Genomic DNA, 22214 nt, shown 5'->3' with positions numbered 1-22214 from the left:
TCTGAATACAAAACTTAGAGGGTATTATGGATGCTTATCAAATTTGTAAAAGACGTGAAGCAGGGAAGATTGTTTAATACCTAAGAAGACAAATTCAGAATTCAGAATTAGCTAGTTTCAACACTGGGCCAAATCTGTAATGATGATCTTCAGTGATGCCAAGTTCCTGCATCTAGGGATAAAACAAAAATCCAACACCTATTTGTCAAGATCTGGTTTGGTGGCATGGTGGGTGAGAAAGATATATGATACTAATGGGTCACACATGAACACGAGCAAGCAGGTAATGAAGCAGCTGAAAAGTTTAATGCAATTTTAGAGTGAATTAGCAGAAACATTGTGTCCATTTCACAAGAATTTATGGTGTCATCCTACCCTGTAGTGATTAGTCCATTGTTGGAGTATTGTGCCCACTTCTGGATACCTTATTTTAAATGGGGCAGTTAAAACAAGAAGTTGGAACAAGTTTAGAAGAGAACTACCAGGAGGATAAGAGGTCTGGAAACTAAATCCTTTGAGGAATATCTATGGAGATTCTCTGTTATGTTCTTCAGAACTGAAGAAGCATCCTGGTTGAGAAGTGAAGCTTCTTCAAGGAAAAACAAAGAAAGTCCAGTTGCCTTTTGAAAAAGCACCTTTCGGACATCCCTTGAGGACTATTTAAAGGAGCTGGGCATCTTTCTCCTACAAAAGTCAAGGCTAAGAAAAGACATGATAGCAAGAGGAGGTAGACCCTTTTCTGTTGAAATAAACCAAGAACCAATGGTTGAGGAAGATTCAAGATTGAAAATTAGAAAATAAGAATGGTTAAACCATAGAAAAATCTGGCTACAACAATGGTGGACTGCATCTCTGGAGGCTTTCAAGCAGGAATTGGGAAAGGTTTCCCCAGATGTTTAATGTCAGAAGGATGGGGAGCTCTGGTCCTGATATAATTTTTATGAGTTGGATGTATGATTTCTTCAGGCATCATGGTCATTACATGTAGCTCTTGTTTTAGCTCATGCTCCCAGAGTTACTGTTGTGAGATGGGAAGCCATGTTAAATAAATACAATATTAAAAGAGGTTAAAAAGTTAAAATAAAAATAAAGTAAAATAAAATAAAACCTTTACTTTTGGAGGAGCTCTTTACAGCCTTTGCTGCCTCTCCACCATCTTGGCTCTGCCCCCGTTAAATAAATAAATACTTTTATGATTCTGATGCTACAGCGGTACAAATAAAACCAACAATACATGTTGTTTTGGTTTCATTTTGCCAATAATGAAGGATCTTCAAAAGGAAAACTCAGTTGTAATGATTTTACTGCAAGCACCAGAATCTTATGTTTTGAGAAGTCTTTAGCATTTTGACAATTAGCAATTAACATCATTTTGTCTCTTTCGCTTTCAATCTGCTGATTTTCATCTTTAAGCTTGGCTATGGTTGTTTTTAAAAACAACAGCCTGAATGCTCAAGCAGTTTTTGTTTACTTTTCCATTTCCGGAATTGTCGGAACTTCTGTTGTCTGCTGACCTTGGTTGCTTGGTCTCAACACAATGCATCAAACAGTTTTTCCCACGAAGAAGATCCAAACCCGGATCTTAATGAAGGGCATAATGCAAAAAATACCAGTCAGGTAAGCAGAACAGCAATGCATTTTGTGAGTGAGCTGAGAGAAACCTTGTGTTAGATGCAGATAAAGGCAGATGTGGGAATCTTGGCAGCTTTCAGAGGTCTGTATCCTTTTACTGCCAGGGATGGCTTTCTCCAAGCAGAGCAGGATGTTCTTTTTTATAATAGCCAGGCCAGATGTTAAACACTTCACTGCTAAACCCTGCATAAGTGAGAAGGGGGAGCAGCTGACTTCTGTTAAGATGAACACCAAGAGAATAAGCCAGAAAGTATGTGAAATCTCCAGGGCCTCTTCTTCATAAGCCCCTGTTTGGCGACAAGATCACAGCATTGGGACTGGAAGTTCCTGGCCACATGGCATTTCTGCTCCTATCCCTATTTGAACTGGGTTGTAGAGTATAGCTTCCTTGACTACCTGGGTGTTTCTTCCCTCTCCTCTCCCTCATACACAATTGCTGACTTTATTGTGCTGTTTGCAACTGTTTTGCCCTTGTTTCTTGAATCCATGGAACTGTGTTTAAAGCATGATTTAGCAATTTGCTTGCCTAACCACAGAAAACAATGTAATTTTGAATAGTGACCAGTAGCTCAGATCAAAGAGTGTGCAGCTTGCAATCGCAGAGCCACATATTCCCTCAGATGTTTTACGCCCTCTATTGTGCCCTTTCAGATGGAACAGTTTTGGCGGTGTGATTGCCAAAAAATAGTAGAAAACCTTTCAACCATTTTGAGGCAGGAAGCATACGAAACAGTTAGCTTAATGTGGTTTCAAAGTATCAAATCTGCCACCTCTCAAACCATGAAGCATCCCTGCTTCCCCAATGTGTGTGTTGCAGCCCCTTGTCGACAGCATCCCTTTCCCCATTCTAAACCTACCATTCATGGCCTCAAAACCTTTGCACATCTCTGACTTAAATCTAAAGAACTATAAGCAAAATCAAGTTAACCATTGCATAATTTGTGAAACCAAGTAAACAAAGCACGAGGTGTATTCAGTAGCTCCTGCAGTACTACCCATATTTCTGGGTACATAAATGTTGGCCATGGTCTTACGTGAGTAGAATATTTTATCCAAAGATACATGAGAGATTTTCATAGAAAAGTAACGTAGGGTTTACAACTCTTCATGTGCTTTCATTCTTGTTTTTCTTTTTGATTGAAGTGAAACTTCTAAGTAATAGCATTGTGATTTTGGATTCTTGCTCATTCCTTCAGTCTTTGAGTCACCAGAAAACTATGCCAAAATACAGGGCACTGCCCTGACAGGGACTCTATTCAGCCTCAATGGAAAAGCAGTGACTGGTGCTGTCCTTACAGTTTTAATGTGAGACAAAGGCATTGATTGAAGGATTCCTGCTTCATCCCACACCCCTCTTCTGTTCTAGAGGCCTGTTGGCTGGGCTATTTTTAGATGGGGATTTAGCACTGATTAACTATCAGATTCTCAGACTTCACCCTGTGCCACTCTACTGTGTACCTTTTATGAAAGGTTAGCAAGGCATCTTTGCACTGTGCTTAGGTAGGAGATCATGAAAATTGGGATCAGGGTTGGATTTTAGAAATAATTACACCTTCTTGGTTGTACTGCAGCACAGCAAAGTTACTATAAAAATAGGATGTCCCTACTCTATAGTATAAATTATCTGGTAGTGGAGGTTCAGATTTAACCTCAGCCACGGAAGTTCTGAGTCACCCACACTTTCAGCCCAACTTACCTACCTTGGTAAGTATATTGTAATTGAGAAAAAAGGGAGGAAATTGCTCTCTGTATACTGCTTTGAGCTTCAGAAGGAAAGGTGAAATATACAGCTAATGAACATTTTTTCACTTTATACACAATAGAGCTCATTTTTTTTATAAGACAGTGCACACATCTATACACACACACATACATATACATACATATACATACACACATACACACACACACACACACATATATACATATACATACATACATATATACATACATACATACATACATACATATACAGTATGTCTTCCCAGTATTGGTAGTTTTTATTTACCTCTCCATTACAAACAACAGTAAAAGAGAAAATACAAATGTCATATGTATACTCCAGCTAGAAATTACTAAGAACAGGGAAAAAAATGTAGCACTGTACACAGTGGTGGGATTCAAATATGTGAACAACTGGTTCTCTATGTGGATGCCGCTTCCGGAAGTCCATTCTGGGCCTGGGCAACAAAAACATTAGCTACTGGTTCTGCCGAACTGATGCAAACTGGCTGAATCCCACTACTGACAGTACATAACATTGGTCTGGAATTTTATGTAGCCAGTTTGAGATAGGCAATTTTCAACACATGGATTATTTTATTTATTTTTATTTATTTTAATCCCATTTATATCCCGCTCTTCTCCGAAGATTCAGGGCGGCTTGCAATCTAAAGCACAAATCAATGTGCTTAGCAATAAGGATTAAGGATATATTTAGTTAAGGAGGAATTATTTTCTTTCGCAACTCCTTATATCTTAATTTGTTGTGTTTATCTTCCTTGTTCAAAGGTTTAAGCTGTTTCGGTTCTCATTTCTAATAACTAATAAAGGCTACAATGACATAGGGGCCTACTATCTGTCACAAATCATTCAATGGGTGATAGTAATAGTACGTGAGGTTTCCTGAAAGACAGACTGTGCTTTTCTGTTGTGATGTGCAAGTGGCATTCTCTGTTTCTATGATACACCCTTATAGTATGTCACTTGGAATGACTGAGAACTCTGAATTATCTGGTGTGTCAGAAATCCTGAATCTTCTGAACTATAGAGGCATAATGCAGGTCCATATGCCTTCATCAGAACCAGTGTTGTAGAAATGGCTTTGTACTTTTGTGAGATTGACCATTCATAGCCTTACAATTTGGGGCTTTTTCTAGTTCCAATAACCACTTCGCCAGTACAGACTAAAGTGACTTCTAATGGTACAAGGGGCATTTATTTGTAAGCAGGGACTTTTCCTAGACAGAATTAATTGCCTGTTGAGCTCCACAGTTGTGAATAGATATAATCCTTATTTCACATTAAGTCATTGTTTGCTAGAGGAACTGTAAGGTAGAAAAAAAACATTCTTTGCTCCTGTTAAGTATTTTGTTGCAAAGCCCTCATTCCCAGAATGTCAGAATGGGATAGATTCAGATGTGATGTAGTTAGCTTTTTACATACGCTTCTCTCCTTCCTTCCTTCCTTCCTTCCTTCCTTCCTTCCTTCCTTCCTTCCTTCCTTCCTTCCTTCCTTCCTTCCTTCTCTTCTCTTCTCTTCTCTTCTCTTCTCTTCTCTTCTCTTCTCTTCTCTTCTCTTCTCTTCTCTTCTCTTTGTTTCTTTCCTGATTCACTATCTGCTTCTGTAATAATACTGGTATTTCAATGTCCTACATTAAACAAGCTCTTATTTGCAACCATTTTCATGATCCTGTGCCAAGACTTTTAAGCTTTCAGCAACATCTCAAAACATATTTCTTCATCCTAACTTTCGGTTAAAGGAGACTGCAGTGTCTATCTAGTTTGAGATTGTTATGCTGTATAATAAGCTTTCTATGTTGTTAAAGAAATAGAGCTTAAGGCCTTTTTAGGGTTTTGTACTATAGTATTCTGTAAGTTTTACTTGTTTAAATTGTTGGTAAGTTGCTTTTGTACACTTTAGTGAATGTTATTCTTATTTTGGACTGGGTTAAAGAGTGAGTGACGACAGAATAACATATAAAACAGTTCCCAGTCACCTCTGGTTTGCATGTTATCTTTTAAAAAGCAAGGAGAATGCTTCTTTTCAACCCTCAGCATTAGTGTGTCTTACCTATAGGCATCTTTTTAAAAAAAAATAAAAGTGTTTAGGTAACTTACCTTAAAATAAATTTGTTTTATTTTGAATGGGAAAGGGATGAGGCCAGAATCAAATTCAAACATTGCAATAGGGTGATCGTCTGAAATTCCAGTGTTCTGTTATTCTTGCTGCTGCTGCTGCTCTTTAAGAAAAAGGCCACGTGGAAGGGTAAAGTCGTGCTCACAGGACTGAGTTCAGGAGAGTTAATAGGAGTCGAGGAAAAAGAGAAATGAACATGACAGTTGTTGAACTGGACTTCTTCCATCATCTGTGAAAATGATGTGTTGTAGAACCTTCCACATCTTTGTAAATTTGCATTTTTTTAGTCTTTTCAAGAAGGAAAAGGGACAAAAAAGACATAACAGATGGGCTGATGGTCAAAGCATGAGAACATAATCTAGATGCTGTAATGAATGGTTACAAGGCACTTTGAAACCTATATTCAGAACTAGTCTTGGGTGAGGCTATTTTTTTTATTGTGTGATGCTGCATTGGAAGATAAGTAGTTAAAAAAGCAGCCAATGCATAAATAGTAAACAGGGATGCTCTTTAGATACTCAACATTTTGAGGTCTATGGATTTTAATATGAAAAGAAAAAAAACACCACATGATTTATACGTTTACTGTATCTTCTTTTAGGGATCTCCTTACATTTGCAGGGTAGATACTCAGACAAGACAACTGATGGTAAAAATATCAATACCTAAAGATATCAATACATTTTATTCAAAGAAGAATTTTTATACATACATCTTCAAAAGTTGTCTATCAATTATTTGTGGTAGAATACTTTAATTCCATGTTTTTTATTTATTTAACATAGTATTCAGAAATTAAAGAGACACTGAATTAACCAGGAATACCTAGAGGACATTGAGTAAAACATTGTGCAGTGGTATTCCCAGTGCTTTTTTTGTAAAAGAAAAAGGTGTCAGAACTCACACATGTCATACAACCTGCCTTGCCTACCCTACAAGTTTCCATCCAAAAAAAGGTGCCAGAACTCCGTTCTGAGCGTTCTATGACAAAAAAAGCCCTGGATATTCCACTTTTCCACCAATGACTAGATGCTGGATATTGGATATTGAGGACCTCCACATAGTTTTGCCTTTAAGGATGACTTGTTAGGCTGGGTGGGAGATAGATTACAAAAATGGTGTTGAATAGAAAAGACCCCTTACCCAGACTAGGGGGAGAGATGTTGAAGCTGCTTTGGATTTGCAGCTCTCCCAATATATCATCTTTTTTACCCTTAATTTATTTAAACTAGATAATCCCAATTAGGAAGGCTCTCTAAGATAGGAGGCAAGAATAGATGTACAGCTAATGTAAAAAAAAATCTTAAATATACAAATGCCTGTAACTTTTCATACAACAATCTTTCTGCCTTTTTGCCTAAAGAATTCTAAAAGTGCCTTCCAATCAAAATTTGAACATTTACATATGTTTCCAATTATTAGCACATTTTACAAGATTAGTTAACAGGGTACATTCAGTTTTTCAGGCAATATATTTCTCCTTGAAAGATATTTTTACAAGATATCCAAACTAACCCTGGCACTTTGTAGATTGTGGGCTCCCCGCCAGGAACAGATCTTTGAGTTTTCATGTAACATAAAATATCAGCTTGTAATCTACTGATGGGTGCAAGAATCTGTTTCAATAGCAGAACCTTGTGCAAAAGAGCAAAGCAGTTTGCTCTTCCTGAGGTTGAATATCCTTCAATGAAAGGGCTTTATCTTTCATATCTGAAAGGGGCAGTGGACCTTATTCTTGAGCTAAATCTGGAAGCGTTGCTTGATACCTGTGGCTGTGAAACTCCACGCACACATGTACTGTTATCCTACAAAGGTGATTCTTTCACTCCATGAAAAGACCTCTGGACCTTGATGGCTGTTCATGGTTCCTTAAGCCAGATTTTTCTTTTTTAAATTTCCACCAAATACCTGGCATGCAGGTTATAGCTACCCACAAAGGTAAGATCTGTGACCAAAGAGTGGAAGGCGGGAGTACTTTGCATTTTGCCATAGAAGGAAGTGTTAAAATTAACGTGTAACTGGCTTACACACAGCCACGAAGAGCACATGATTTTCAGTTACTGTTATCTGAAAAATATAAAAAGTGAGCAGACCAAGTAATACATTTTTATATGTTACATGTTTTGTAAGAAGATTGTTAATTTGTTTGCTGGGCATTAATAGGCTGTGGCACATAAGAGAGTGCCCGAGCAACTTGAGTGATTCTGTAAAATTAAGAGAGAAGTTCTCCACCATCCCATGCTTCTTTTATTCCAAAAGTGGATGTTTTTCTATGGATTAAACAAAGGATTTATTCCAACTTTAACTTCATAATATGTCCCAAACTGATATAGGCTGATCTTCAGAAAATTATGGATGGACATAATTCGCACTTGCATGGGAGACCATAAAGAAACCCATCCTGTAGGGTAGACTGTGAGGTAAAAAGAAGAAGAAGAAGGCATATCATCACCTAGAAATCTGCATAGATTTGTCCATGAAATTAACTAAGGATCAAGGTCAGCTTGGACAAATTATACCCAGGAGAGAGCCCAGAGTACTGAAGCAGGGCAGGCAGGATCTCTTGACTGAGCTTCAAGAGATTTGCAGTAGAAAAGTTGTTGCTGCCAATGGTTGAATGCAGCAATAGCCAAACCCCATTCACTTCCAAACCCCCAAGCTTGTTAAAATACTTTAGTGGTGCTAAACCATGCAGGGTGTCCCACGTCAGCATCTTAGGATTCTGTAGGCAATTGGTTCTGCCTCTGCCTGATATTTCTTGTTCTTTTGTCCTATGCACGTTTTGCACCCAGCCCCAGACTGACACTGCAATCCTGCTAAACAATATAGATCCCTTTGCTTATGTATGTTGCTGAGTTGTGTTCAGAGTGATTTGTGGGTAAATATGCTCACAAAGTATCAAATTCAGTCTCTAGCCAGCTGTGTTAGTAGAGTATAGCTTGAAAGGTTTTCCCTTAAAATCTTGTGGAGTGTTTGTTAGTCTGACACAGCATATCCAACGCAAGTCCAATCTAGCTCCCAGAAATTGCGGAGCTATTGTGGAGTCCTGCTTGCTTGTTACATAGCAATAGTTGATGGCTGAGTTATATCCAATAACAAAGCAGGCTTGCTTTCTGAAATATATGACTTTTGGCTACTTCAAAGATAAGAACAACATGGAGGAGTCAGGGAAATGTCTGTGATATTTCTGAAAAATACAATAGCAACTGCCTTGAGGTGGAAAAAAAGGAGGTCAGCAATAATGGTGCCAAAATGAGAAAGTCAACCAAACTGTCAGTAAATTAAAACCTGGTGCAGATGAAACAACAATTTAGTAAAGCATAGCCTTTTGGGGGTAATAGAATCTTTCTTAATGGTTGTTTATATCATATCCACAGCCATTTATACTGGCAAACTATCACATTAAGAAAGGCAGACAGTAACTCTAGCGCAAATATGCTTTTTCAATTTCTAAAAAAAAAAAGTCTTAAACTCAGTAAACCAAACCCTTTAACCATAAGAGGGAAATGAATTACCATTTCAAATCCAGTCCGGATTTTTATTTTTATGTTTTTGCCTAAATCCTGAAGATGCATTTCCTCTTTGCAGGCAGGGACAGTGTAAATTAAACTAAATAGATTTTTACAAATGAAGACAAATATATGTGTCACAGGATAATGTTGCAGAATCCAATGTGAGTCAGTCACCTGGATCAGAAGTTTAGTCTTCCAACCTTTTGGACTCTGCTGGATTAAGTGCACACTGCATTGTTCTATGCATAGTACTGTATACTGTAGTATTTATGGAGTGCTGATTTATCCTGAGCTTACTAGGAACTTAGGAGCTGAGGGTGCAGTAGCACAAGGAAACAGCCAATAACTTAATAGCCAGCCATCAACTTTCCAGTTAAGAACTAAGCCACACACTATCAGGTACTACATAAATACTACATAGTACATAGAACAGCCCAATGCACACATTCGGGAGAGAGAGAAGTTCCCTGAGGATGGGCTCCAGCACAAGCCTGAAAGCTTGGAAGACTAAACCTCTGGTCCCGGCACAGACTCAGATTGGATCCTAAATAAATTTTGTTTACTCAATTTACAAATAGATATACCTTGATACTCGTAACAAGAATTCAATCAGATCATTATGGACACTATATCTCCAGGGAATGAGAAATGTCTAGGTAGATTTCAGAATCAGGTGCCTCCTGAACTGTGGAATTTTCAACAATGTGTTGTTGTGTGTGTATGTGCATGCAAGCCAGAAACAAATGAAGCCAAAGCTGCAAAAGGAATTGCTCCTGGTCAGGATCTGTATGTGTGTGAGTGTGTTGGGGGGTATTCTTTATCTTCTGCTTTAGCACCCCCCCCATATTAATTATAACCTTTTCTGATTAATCACAAATGCAAAAAGCACCCTGGTTCCCATTCTGGTTATGAGTTGTTGTTTGCTGTCACATTTAAATTGTAAAGTTGCTATTTTCAGCTGAGCATTTCATTCTAAGTATTGTAAAGTGATTTCAAGCTTTCTGAGAAAATTTATTTATTATTAACTCCCACAGATTAATTATTCTCTGATAATCTTGAGGTTTTAGCAAACCATCATCTTAAGCAGGGGTCTTCAGTGCGTGGCTGAGGAATTCTGGGAGTTGAAGTCCACAAGTCATAAAAGAGCCAAGTTTGAAGACCACTGATCTTAAGGAATCATGACCTCACAGCATGAATGAATGAATGAATGAATGAATGAATGAATGAATGAATGAATGAACCTTTATTATCAAAGTACAACATGTGTACAGTGAGATTGGCTGAGCTAATTAATTAATTGTCTGAATGCTTAATGCTAATTTTGTTCCTGAAATTATAGAGAGAGGCATACAATATTGGGAAGGGAGAAATTAGTAGGTAAAACGAGATGTTTTACTCTAAAAATTCTGGTCATTTCTGCTATGAGAAGCTAGGCAGGCGAATGGAAAGCCTTGTCATGGATACCTGTGAACTGTCTTCATTCCCATTAAGGTAAATATCTCCTGAGGAGCAATTTAGATGAAACAGCAGCAGCAGCAACATATAGGGACCTAAAAATTAGAGATCTAAGAAAAGGTGCTTATAATAATCCCCCATCTCCAGTGGTACTTTTCTTGCAAATTCACTGAGAGAAGCTTGTTTCACCCTTTCCAATGAGAAAGGTATCCTTACAAAGAAATAAAAAATTACTAGCCAAAGGGAAGAGCAACAGAGAAGCAGGATGAGCAGAGGAGGATTCTGCATTCTTTGATCCCTGGTTCCTTCTCCTGTTTTCCTGGGACTGGAGCAAAGTTAGGCCTATCTGTACTGGGCCAAAGTAGTTAAATATGTTTTATCATTGGAAAAGATAAAAGTGATAATAGTTCCTGAGCGACATTTTTGGAAGACATAATCTAAAGCTCTGAAAAAGGATTGCATCCATCAGAGTGGGTGACTTTTTGCTGATGAATAATGAGAGGCTGGACCTCATCTCGCGGGGGCAAAGATTGCAGTGGGTGAGGCAATCATACAAAGTGATGTAGCTAGGCTCTTTGGAGAAGAGTATTTCCTTTGTTGTTTAACTTGTATTAAGTTGTTTGGAGTTTTTACTACACTTTGTGTTTCCCACTTCAAAATGGCAGGAAACTGCATTGGTGATTTTGGCCATCCCTGTCAAAAGGTGGCTCTGGGGCTGCAAAAGGCAAGTTCAGGGCCACATGCAGTCCTGGCTGTTCAAGACTGAATTGTTAGAATAATCTAATAAAATTAACTAACAAGGCTTTAAAACCCACATTGGCACAAGTCAAATAGAACTGCTGGGGAGTCTGTTTGAAGCAGCAGTTCATTAAACCAGTAGAAATTCCTTATTAAATTATCCCATTAACTTTTGTGAAGAACTAATTAATTAGTTCTAATTAATAGCTAATACTCAAGCTCTTCCAGGGATCCCTATTTTCTGGGTCATCTCTGCTTTTCTTTTACCAAGTGGGATATGCAGTACTATAAGGAGATCTAGCATGGTTTTTCTCAGAGGTTCTAGCAAGAATACTGTAGGAGAACAGGGGTTTTCAGAAGTATCATGCCAATAGTAAAGATCTTGTTGAATGTATATAAACGTGGAATGTGGTTTTTCCTCCTAAAATAGAAGAACACAAAAAAGTCGCTCAATTTTACTCTGAAAGAAAGGATAGCCTATCTACATGTAATGTATAATGATGTCTAGAGGGCAACAGAAATGTGTTGCGTCCCAACACATGTTCTTAATAAATGAGATAAGAAATGGAAGCCTGCTGCATGGGTGTGGTTCAGTTTCATGGTGTGTTAACACATCAGTAAGAAGCCAAACCATATGGACCCAGAAGCCTTGACACACTCAGCCCTCATATAAACACAAAAGACAAAAATGAGATGAACTTAAAATTCTTATGCCATGGAATTATTCTCTTGCAAAGGAATGGCACACCCTTCTAAGATCCAGACAATTTGCCATTTAAGTCATGGATAAAAAGCACTCTTTGGTGCTTTCTATACCTGGCCCTGCTTTAGATCCTTTAAAGCATTATATAGTATGTACACCAGTGTGTACAAGATAAAAATGTTGTTCTTTCTTCATACAAATGTAGGCATTAAGCTGTACAAAGGCTTCATTCAAGGCACACCATAACACTTCTTTTTCAGATTTCCTTCTTGACATGAAAGCATATTAAACAGCACTTGCCATCAGTAAGATCCAATTTAATCCATGTAAGAAGCATTATAGTCACAGCATGGCTATTGAGTGATGATACCTGCATGACTGAGGCACAGGAAGAAAAATATGTACAAAGCAATGCATCATAAATTATGCATTAAAAAAGCTCTTCAGCTACAGAGATAGATTTATTGAAAGTAGTGCCGGTTTTAATGTGGGGAATAGAGACAAACCTAACCTACAGTTAAAATGAAAAGGAAGGGATATGAACAAACACTTAATATGTATACATTGTACAACATGTTTCAAATGTTTTAAATTCTTCCCATACATGATTCCTTATACAAATTTTCTTCAACTTAGTTCCCTATAAGTATGTTGAAAGAAAGTTCCAATAATCTAGAAGATACTAGGCTAAGGGAGGTTATCATAGAGGTAGACCTTGCTTAGTAACTGCCTCAGACAGCAAACATTTGAAGTTATGATGATGAAAAAGTAACTTCATGACCAATGGCCAGGTTTACTAACTTCACAGTTTGTAAATGTTCACATGTCATATCTTTACCACACAGTCAGTATATGTTGTCTTGTACATAATCTATTTCCCTTCCCCCTCACTGAGGGAAGATGGGTGCTTTTCCCCACAGTACAGTGCTAAAGCAGGTTAACAAGCTCTCTCTATGGTCTTAATTGGTACGTTTTCAGCTGCTGCCTGTAATTGACAAGACTTTTAATCATTTTCACATCTTGCATTTTTGTTTGTCTCCTAAGCAGCTCTAAACTCAGTGCTAGTAACAGGCTAGGCAAACAGCCAACTTTAGTGCATTCTTCTCAATGTGTATTTCCCCACTGTGTGTCTGCATATTCTCTTATAATCCCTTCTTCTGCAATACGAACATTAATTCTCTTCTTGCTAATTATCCCAGTGCTAGGATGAGCATTCCAAAGATGGAGAAGTGGGGAAAAGGAAAGCTAAAATAAAATTGTAAGTATAGCTGTGGTCACATGATTTTTCACTTAGAGACTGTGTCACATATTGACTGAGTTGTGGTCACAATTGTGTTCATTAAACACTACCTTTTTATTTGTCCCTTTGAGTCAGTACTAACTCCTGATGTCTGGACAAGGCCCTGCAGTTTTCTTGGCAAGATTTTGGAAGTTGTTTGCCTTTGTTGCCTTCCTAGGATTGAGATAAGGTGACTAGCCCAAGATCACCCAGCTGGCTTCATGCCTAAGGCAGGACTAGAATTCACACTCAAAGTTTCCAGCCTGATGCCTTAATTACAACATAAAACTGGCTCTCTTTTCCTTACATGTTCCCTGAATATTATCTTCAACTACCACATTCTTGGCTGTATTACAGCTATCCTAAGAGATACATCAGTCTACTACACCGAATATGCCTTCCATAATCATGACACTAACAGAATAAGGAAGGTGCTGAAGATACTGTATATCGGTAGAATGAAGAGCAATAGCACTTAGATACACTGTTATATATACATTGTCATAGTGCTTTACAGCACTCTCTAAGTGATTTACAGAATCATCATATTGCCCTCAACAATCTGAGTCCTCATTTTACCAAATTTGGAAGAATGGAAGGCTGAGTCAACCTTGAGCTGGTCATGATCAAACTCCTGGCAGTGGGCAGTTAGCCTGCAATACTGGATTCTAACCACTAAATGCTTTCATTGCAGAATTGATAAATTAACATTCTTTATAATTCAAATGTTTGTAAAAAGTACTGTAGAGCAAAGTTCCAGCCATATATTATTATAAGCTGTTTCCCCAAATTCTGTGGGAAATGAAGATAGAATTAGAACCTAAATTACCATTTTGGGAATGCTCAAGTACAGTTCATCGATCTTGAATTTTGAACATCTGTTCTCTGTCTCTTTTTACTTGCTGATGGTCTTACTGATCCTGGAACCTTTTATAAATAAAAAAAATGTAAACACTTCTGTTAGTGAATAATAAGCAAAAACAAATAACCTCCATCATTCACTTACAGAAGGAAAGATTTAATCAAATGCTTGTGCTGTAAGATTGATAATTAAAGTCTGTGTGGATGGATAGTACCCAGATCTTGCAGAACTGAAAACAGGAGATTCTGGGTAAAGATTCTGAGTCAGAAGACACAAAATAAAGTTGGAAGGCTGTAGAGTAAAGCAAAAACAATATGTGAGCTACAAGCAATATAGCAAAAGAGAGACACATTAAGTTTACTGAGTTCTTTTGGACTTTGCACCAATAGGAGATTCAGCAAGCTTACTGAATTTATGACTGGCTGGCAGCCGTATTGGGAAGAAAAAATATTTGCATTCTAGACATCAAAAATTAAGAACCAGATCTATGTACACTGATTTCCTTTCAAATTTATGGTGCTGAAATTTCTTTTTCCTTTGCCATTTTCTCTGTTACCGTCTTTTCTTAAATTCTTACATACGTATACTGACTTTTAGATGTTGCCTCTGGGTTTATCCTATCATTAATCTGGGTGGCAATATCCTACGTCAGGACAGTATCTTTGTTTTATCTCAAACGTAAGAACATGCCGGTGCATGAATTTCCAATGAGATTTGAATAGCATGGATGGGAAAGTGATTTTTTCAGTGGATAATATGGCCAACGTGTGTGCATATTTTGGGAAGCTTCCAGCATTTAAACATGAGCTAGAATGCAAATTTGGATTATGTTTACCTTTTCGAAAATCCCCAGAATTCACTATTCCTCCCATCTCTTCAGTACAGTTTTATTTGTGCTATTATTTAAAGTGATGTCTTGAACGTACGCTTAAGGTACACCACAGTAATAAAACAATATAATAATTACAGAATAAAAATGCATTGATATTACAAATTAATCAAAACACTTTCAAAGGCTAAATTACAAGATACAACTCTACACCTTTCCTGAAATCAAAAACAGAAAATCAATTCCAGTTTTAAAGAAAGAGAGTTCCACAATTTGAGAGTGACATTGACAGCAGCCCTCTGTAAGGGGCAGCATCTTCAAAGGCAGATTCATAACAAGATAGGCAATGCCTCAGAAAGTCAGATCCAAAACCATTTCAAGCTGTAAAGATTAAAGCCAGTACTTTGAACTGAGCCCAGAAAATAACTAGCAGCAGTGTAGTTCTTCCAACATGGGCATGATATGATCTTGGTACCATGATTCAAGAATAGGCACCCATATGATTACTTTATTTACAGTCAGAAAACCAGAAGCCCTGCATTTAAATTGTGCATCTTTGTCTATATCTATACAGACACACACAGAGAGAAAGACAGAGAGAGAGGGAGGAACACAAGAAATATACGAAGACCTCAAACCTTGCACTACATTAAATGATATAATTCCATAGGATTAAAATCAAGCATTTCTAAACTACCTTCTTGCATTGGATAAAATGAGTACATCACTGGTTCGATGATAAGAGAGAAGCGCCATGCTTTTTTATTGGACCAGTCTGATTTACTATAATATGAAGGATCCTTTTTTCTTCTGGTTGAGATCAGCACAGTGCTAGTTCACAAAATGATTTATTATTTTATGGAAATTAATACTGCTTTCCATTCCATTGTAAAACAACTATGACAAAACTCATTTTTATAGTTACAACTTCTTCAAACCTCTGCTGTCCAGTTGCATTCTGAAAGTTGCCAATTCTTAAACTCTCACTTTACAGTTTGAAGGGGGAAAAGCACCCTCATTTACCACTGGATCCAAATGGAAAGGAAAAGCATAATGCCCTGCTAGGACTGGATATTTGTGAGTCGGGGGTGGGGGGCTCTAAGTGTGATTTATAATAGCATCCAGCAAAACAGCATGATGAAATATTTGCTGCCATTTGGAAAAATGAAGTGTAAAGTTTTGAAGAGAGCAGGCCACAGTTCTCCAGTCACTAACACTTCCAACAAGTTGGCAGCAGAACAGAGCTGAGGTCTGAAAGATGAACCTCACAAGGATTAAGGGGGTGGGTTGTCTTGTGCCCAGTGTCAAAATACCACTGAAGCTTAAGGTTTTCCATGCATTCATGACTGGGAGAAAAAGATTATTTTTGTTGGTTATCTTGTTTGCTTGTTCATTCATTCATGTGCTTCTTTCTGCCTCTTGCTTTCTCTCCTTTTCACTCCCTCAAGTGCTCTTGTTTTCATTGAAGATAAGCAAAAGGAATCAAAGTAAGAACAGGAGCATGGGAAGTCAGTTAATCTCATCATTTACAAAAACCCTGACTGATGGAATAGGATACATGAGGAAAAAGGAAGCTTTGAATTGCCAGAGGCCATGGCTTTCTCTGGGCCGCTCTCCACAGCACCAGGATATTGGAACGCTGTGCACAGAGAAGAAAGGATTTTCAATTCCAAAGGAAATTTCCTAGAGGTGAAAAAGGGAGGCAAGGACTTGTCAGAATATTTTTGGAAGATGCATGCATCACCAGTAAGTTTGCCAGCTCAAACAAAATGTCTCTCTTCATTTTCTTTACTCAAGGGAAATTCACATAAGGTAGAATCATTTTTCTACTTCCAAACTGAATATTGCTTCCTACACTAATTCACATGTTTGAAATATACCTGAGCAATGTATAGTTTGTCAAGGATCCCATCTGGTCAATATTAAACACATGTTGAAGATTATTATGGCTTCTATACACATACAATTCATTTGATTTTATATTTTTGCTCTCTGTTCCACACGGCACATAAATAGAATGTTCTCTCCTGTATCTCACTTACAGTATGTACAGGAGAGAGGGGACTGATTTATCTTTCTAGTCAGCAAGTCAGGCTGGTGAATATTTGCTATTGCTAACAAGATTCTATTCAATTGTCCCAAAAGGGGAAAAAAAGAAGGAAAATGACATGCTCATTCTGTTCTGACCACGTTTGCAGCACATTTTGAAAGAAATAAACAAAACTTTATTAAGACAAAACTTTATTTACCTGAGGTTTTTGGAGGGGAAGACAACCTACCTGGATTGTAATTCTCTTATTTCTTTCTCTTTTTCAGTACTAATTATATGTGGTTGCTAATTTCTGCCTCCACTGCTTCATTTTTGCAGTACTTCCAGATAGTACTCCCTTCCATATCTTTCAGGTAGTACTTGGTAAATGACTGCCCTGTTTAGTGGCCATTCAAACTTATGTCAGTGCTGAAAAAGTAGGTTTACAACCAGTCCTCCAACTTACAATGGTTGTGGCATCCCTCTGGTCATGATTGCAATTCACATGCTTGGCACCTGGTGCACATTTGCCACCTTTACAGCCAGCTTCCAAGAGGCAAAAGTCACAAGTTGCAATCATGACTGTGGGTGATTTGCTTAACTACTACAGTGGAATTGACATCGTAAGTCGGGTGTAGTCAAGTAATATTTCACTTTACAATTGCCCTGCTTAGCTGGTCCTGATTGCATTAGTAATTATGGCGTCTGATTTGTTCTCAATAGGTATGTATCTTAATTTTTGTAATACTATAATTGCATTTATTCTATTTTTAATTTTGTTCACCACCCAAAGTCACTTGTTGATATGGGCAGTTATATAAATTGAATAAATGACTACACGTAGTCCTCATTTACCAATGTGTTGGGACTGGCAACTCTGTCACTAAGCAACATAGTCATAAAATGAAATATCACAGGACCATACCTGACTTACACCATCAGTTCTAGCTTTCTTAGTGAAGCAAATAGCCTGCAGTCACTAAGTACAATGTTACATCATTATGAGGATGGCTTGTGACTTCCTACTGACTTCCCCATTGACTTTGCTTGTCAGAATACAGCTGTGAAGATATCAAATGGTGATTACTTGACCACAGAATGCTGAGACCATCATAAATGTGCACCAATTACCAAGCACCCAAATCACAATCATGTGGCTGCAGGAATACTGTGATGGCCGCAAGTTCAAGTACCAGTCATAAACCTACTTTTTCAATGCTGTCATAACTTACAACAGTCACTAAACAAGCAGTCAGCAAGCAAGGAGTAACTATAAATGTGAAATGTTTCCTGCACTTATTTCACATAACTGAATATATATTAGCACGTTCAAAATGTTAGAATATGACAGTGACTTGGAAACTGAAGACTGTGTTGAGTTTCTCCATTAACAACTTAATTTGTGGACTTTACAGTTTACAGTTTACTGAAACATTACGGTTGAGTCACAAAGTTCTTCTTGCCAAAGTTATCACTGTGCCTCTTGTTTCATTAGGTACAATGGTTTGTAGAAGTGCATCAATGGTGAATATGGGCCTGACAGCTCTTCAGTGACAGTGTGTCTAAGACTACTTTTTACCCAACTGCAATGCTTTTTGTATTTGTTAGGGTTGGTGTGGGGACAGCACATGTCCACAGGTTGCATGCAACCCTAGACCTAAATGGTGACTCTTGGATTCTCTCAGGGCTGTGCTGCTTCATTAGTTATGTATTTATTACCATTTAAGTTGCAATATAACATGATTATATTTTGCAACACCCCAATCCTCCTAATTTGTTTTTTAAAGCCAGAAATATACACATATACATATACATACATACATACATACATACATACATACATACATATATATATATATATATATATATATATATATATATATATATATATATATATATATATATATATTCTCTTGCATAGAAGAAACATGGTATATGTATTAAACACAAATCAATTACTATATATAAATGAATCCTTTTTCAAACTACGGCTCAGTGCAATGGGTAGGTTAAAACAAACACCTCTGTTTTCTTCATATAGCTTTGCTTCTTTCCACAAACATTTTTAGTTCACTGTTGCTGGTATGTTTTGCTATACTCTACTATACATACTACAATACAGAGTCTTGAACCCCTGGGCTGCTGCCCACTACCAGGCCACAGCCTGTTTGGAACCGGGCCATGTGAGCAAAGCTCCCCTCACGCAGGCAGCGGAACTACTCCTCCCTCCAGGCCGCCAAACTAGAAACGTAGGGGACTGCTGCTATAGTATATGACTATTTTTCTGGCAATGGTCTTGATTGAAGCTCTGAGCCTGGATACTTTCACTTATGATCTGATAGGTAGTAAATATCATAGACTCTTTCCACTAACTCCCCAGACCAGACACCCCAACATTTGTCCCTATTGTCATGCCCCTATTTCTACTGCTTTTCTCTGCATTGTATTGCATATATCACATTGCTCAGGTTGTGTCTGGGTGTTTTATCCTTGGGGTGGACAAGCTTCTGCCTTAGTGTATTCTTGGGTTTAAAAGTGTACATGTATGTTGTGTTGACTGAAAATTCTCCTGAGCTTTTCAGATATTCCTGCAACATATAGAATGACAACGTTGCTACTTTTGTTGTTCTCTTCTTTCTCTGTAATGGAGTTGCTCCGGCTGGATCTTTTCCTAGATTTGATGAAGCCCCACATAGGATAACCACAAGTTCTTGCTGTGTTTTAGTTCTGTTTGTTTTCCCTCTTTACTGCTAGGCATACTTTCAGCCTGGTGGTGTAGTGTTCTGATCACTCCCATTTTGTGCTCCAGTGGGTGATGAGAATCAAAATGTAGATATTAATCAGTCTGTGTGGGTTTTCTGTAAATTTCATTGTTAAGGCTTCTGTCTTCCCTAATGTGCATTGCACAGTCCAGCAAAGTCAGACTGAATCAGAAAAGCTCAGGCCCATCAGGACAAGATCCAGCAGTCCATCTGCATTTGAAAGACAAAGGTCGCTTTTTGTGCAAGGCTACATTTTGGATAGAGAGGATCATTAGTTTGAAAGAGGGATAAAAGAGGCCATTTGGGAGGGTGAAGTTTCATCCTCCGAGCTTGTGGGTTGGTTTCTGACTGTTTCGTCACCAGGCTAGGTAACATCTCCAGCAGAATTTAGGGGATGTCAGTGTTCTTCTGAAGAGCTACATATATTCACCACTATTGCAGAGGCCACTTGTGTTAACATTGAGCAGCCCTCTCTCAACAGAGCAGGAGGGATAAGACACCAGCTATCTCCAGTCTACAATGCAGCCCATGCAGCAGTTTCAAGAAGAAACTATCACAGGCTATTGCGTAGGCATGCATGAAAAGTTTCTCCAGGTGCTTCCTGCAGCCAGAATCTCATTGAAAAGGCTTGGGGAGAATTGGAGAGCAGATCAATTCAGGGGACTCTGAGGGCAAGAGAGCGCTAACAAGCAGATAACTGCAAAGAAATACAATCCTTCCCTCTCCCCACCATCCAGTCTCAACTGTCAGTATCTTCATCTCACTCCTGCCATCACAACTGATGAAGTTTCTTGGTTAAGAAACGTTTTGTTGTTCTTCCTCAAGGAAAAAACAGTCCAGTTGTCTTTTGAAAAAAAAACACCTCTTAAAAATTGCAGCAATTCATTTAACAACTGTAAAGTGAGGCAAAACTGACATAACTGTCTTGCTTAGCAATGAAAATTTGGGGCCCATTTGTGGTCATAAATCGAGGACTACCTGTACAGTGCAGATAATGGCAGACAAAAGGTCTTCCCAGCTGGACATAGATGAAAGATGACTACCGTCCCGTTGCACTTACTCCCATCATCATGAAGTGCTTCGAGAGGCTCGTCATGAGGCACATAAAGACCCTGCTGCCCGTAACATTGGATCCACTGCAGTTTGCATACCGCTCAAATCGTTCCACCGATGACGCCATCTCTACTACACTCCATCTAGCTCTCACTCATTTAGAAAACAAGGACTCATACGTACGTATGCTGTTCATAGACTTTAGTTCAGCATTCAACACTATTATTCCCCAACATCTGATGGGGAACTTTTTGACTAGAAGACCTGAGTCAGTCTGGATCACGAATAACATTTCTAACATCATCATACTGAACACTGGGGCCCCTCAGGGCTGTGTGCTCAGTCCCCTGTTGTTCACCCTGCTAACCCACGACTGTGTAGCAATGCACAGCTCGAACCACATCATTAAGTTCGCTGATGGACTGTGGTGGGTCTCATCAGCAAGAACGATGAGTTAGCATATAGAGAGGAGGTGGAGAAGCTAATAGACTGGTGCAAAGCCAACAACCTGTCTCTGTAGATAAAACAAAAGAGATGGTTGTTGACTTCAGGACGACAAAATATGACAACTCTCGGCTGAACATTGATGGCTCCTTCATGGAGATCGTAAGGAGCACCAAATTTCTTGGTGTTCATTTGGCGGAGAATCTCACTTGGTCCCTCAACACCTATTCCATAACAAGGAAGGCCTACCAGCATCTTTACTTTCTGAGGAAACTGAGGAAGTCACAGCTTCCACCACACATCCTCACAATCTTCTACAGAGGGACTATTGAGAGCACCCTGAGCAGTTGCATTACTGCCTGGTTTGGAAACTGCACCGTTTCGGATCGCAAAACCCTACAGCGAATAGTGAGGATGGCAGAGAAGATCATTGGGGTTGCTCTTCCCTCTGTCATGGATATTTACATCACACATTGCATCCATAAAGCCAGAAACATTGTGGCTGATTACACACACTCTTCACTCTTTTGCCATCTGGACAGAGGTACAGGAGCATTCGGGCTCGGACATCCAGATTGTGTAACAGTTTCTTCCTACAAGCCATTAGAATTCTCAACACGAAGAAACTGGAACTATAAATACTTGTATTTATAGTTTTTAAGTTTAGTTTAGAGTTATATGTAGTTTGCTGTTCTGGGTTTTTTTTTTTATTCCTGTCGTCTGATATAGCACCTTGGTCCTGGGGAAACGTTGTTTCGTTTCACTGTGTACTGTACTGTATATTGTTGAAATGACAATAAAGTCTACTACGACTACTTCTACTACTAAGAGGGAGGAGCTATATGTGGCAGGAGGTTACTCAGCACTGTATTCCCAGGTCATGTGATCACATAAGTCCACAGCATGAATATATCTATTGTACAAGAGTCCCTCCTCCCCAAGCCTTCTCAGTGAGTTTCTGGCCTGCAGAAAGCCACTGGAGAAACCTTTCCTGTGTGCCTATGCAATAGCCTGTGATAGTTTCTGAGAAGTCTGGATGCCATTGCATTGCTATAGTG

General features: G+C 38.5%; 1 protein-coding gene across 1 annotated transcript in view; it reads left to right on the top strand.

Annotated features, from left to right (window-relative positions):
* The window catches only part of RUNX2 (RUNX family transcription factor 2), a 184659-nt gene that overhangs the window by 108509 nt on the left and 53936 nt on the right, over positions 1–22214 (top strand). The gene's annotated exons all lie outside the window — the stretch shown is intronic.

The sequence above is a fragment of the Vipera ursinii genome (assembly GCF_947247035.1).
Source record: "Vipera ursinii genome assembly, chromosome: 1".
Classification (NCBI taxonomy): Eukaryota; Metazoa; Chordata; class Lepidosauria; order Squamata; family Viperidae; genus Vipera; species Vipera ursinii.
The sequence above is the reverse complement of the archived record's forward strand: the minus strand, read 5'-3'. Positions and strand labels throughout refer to the sequence as shown.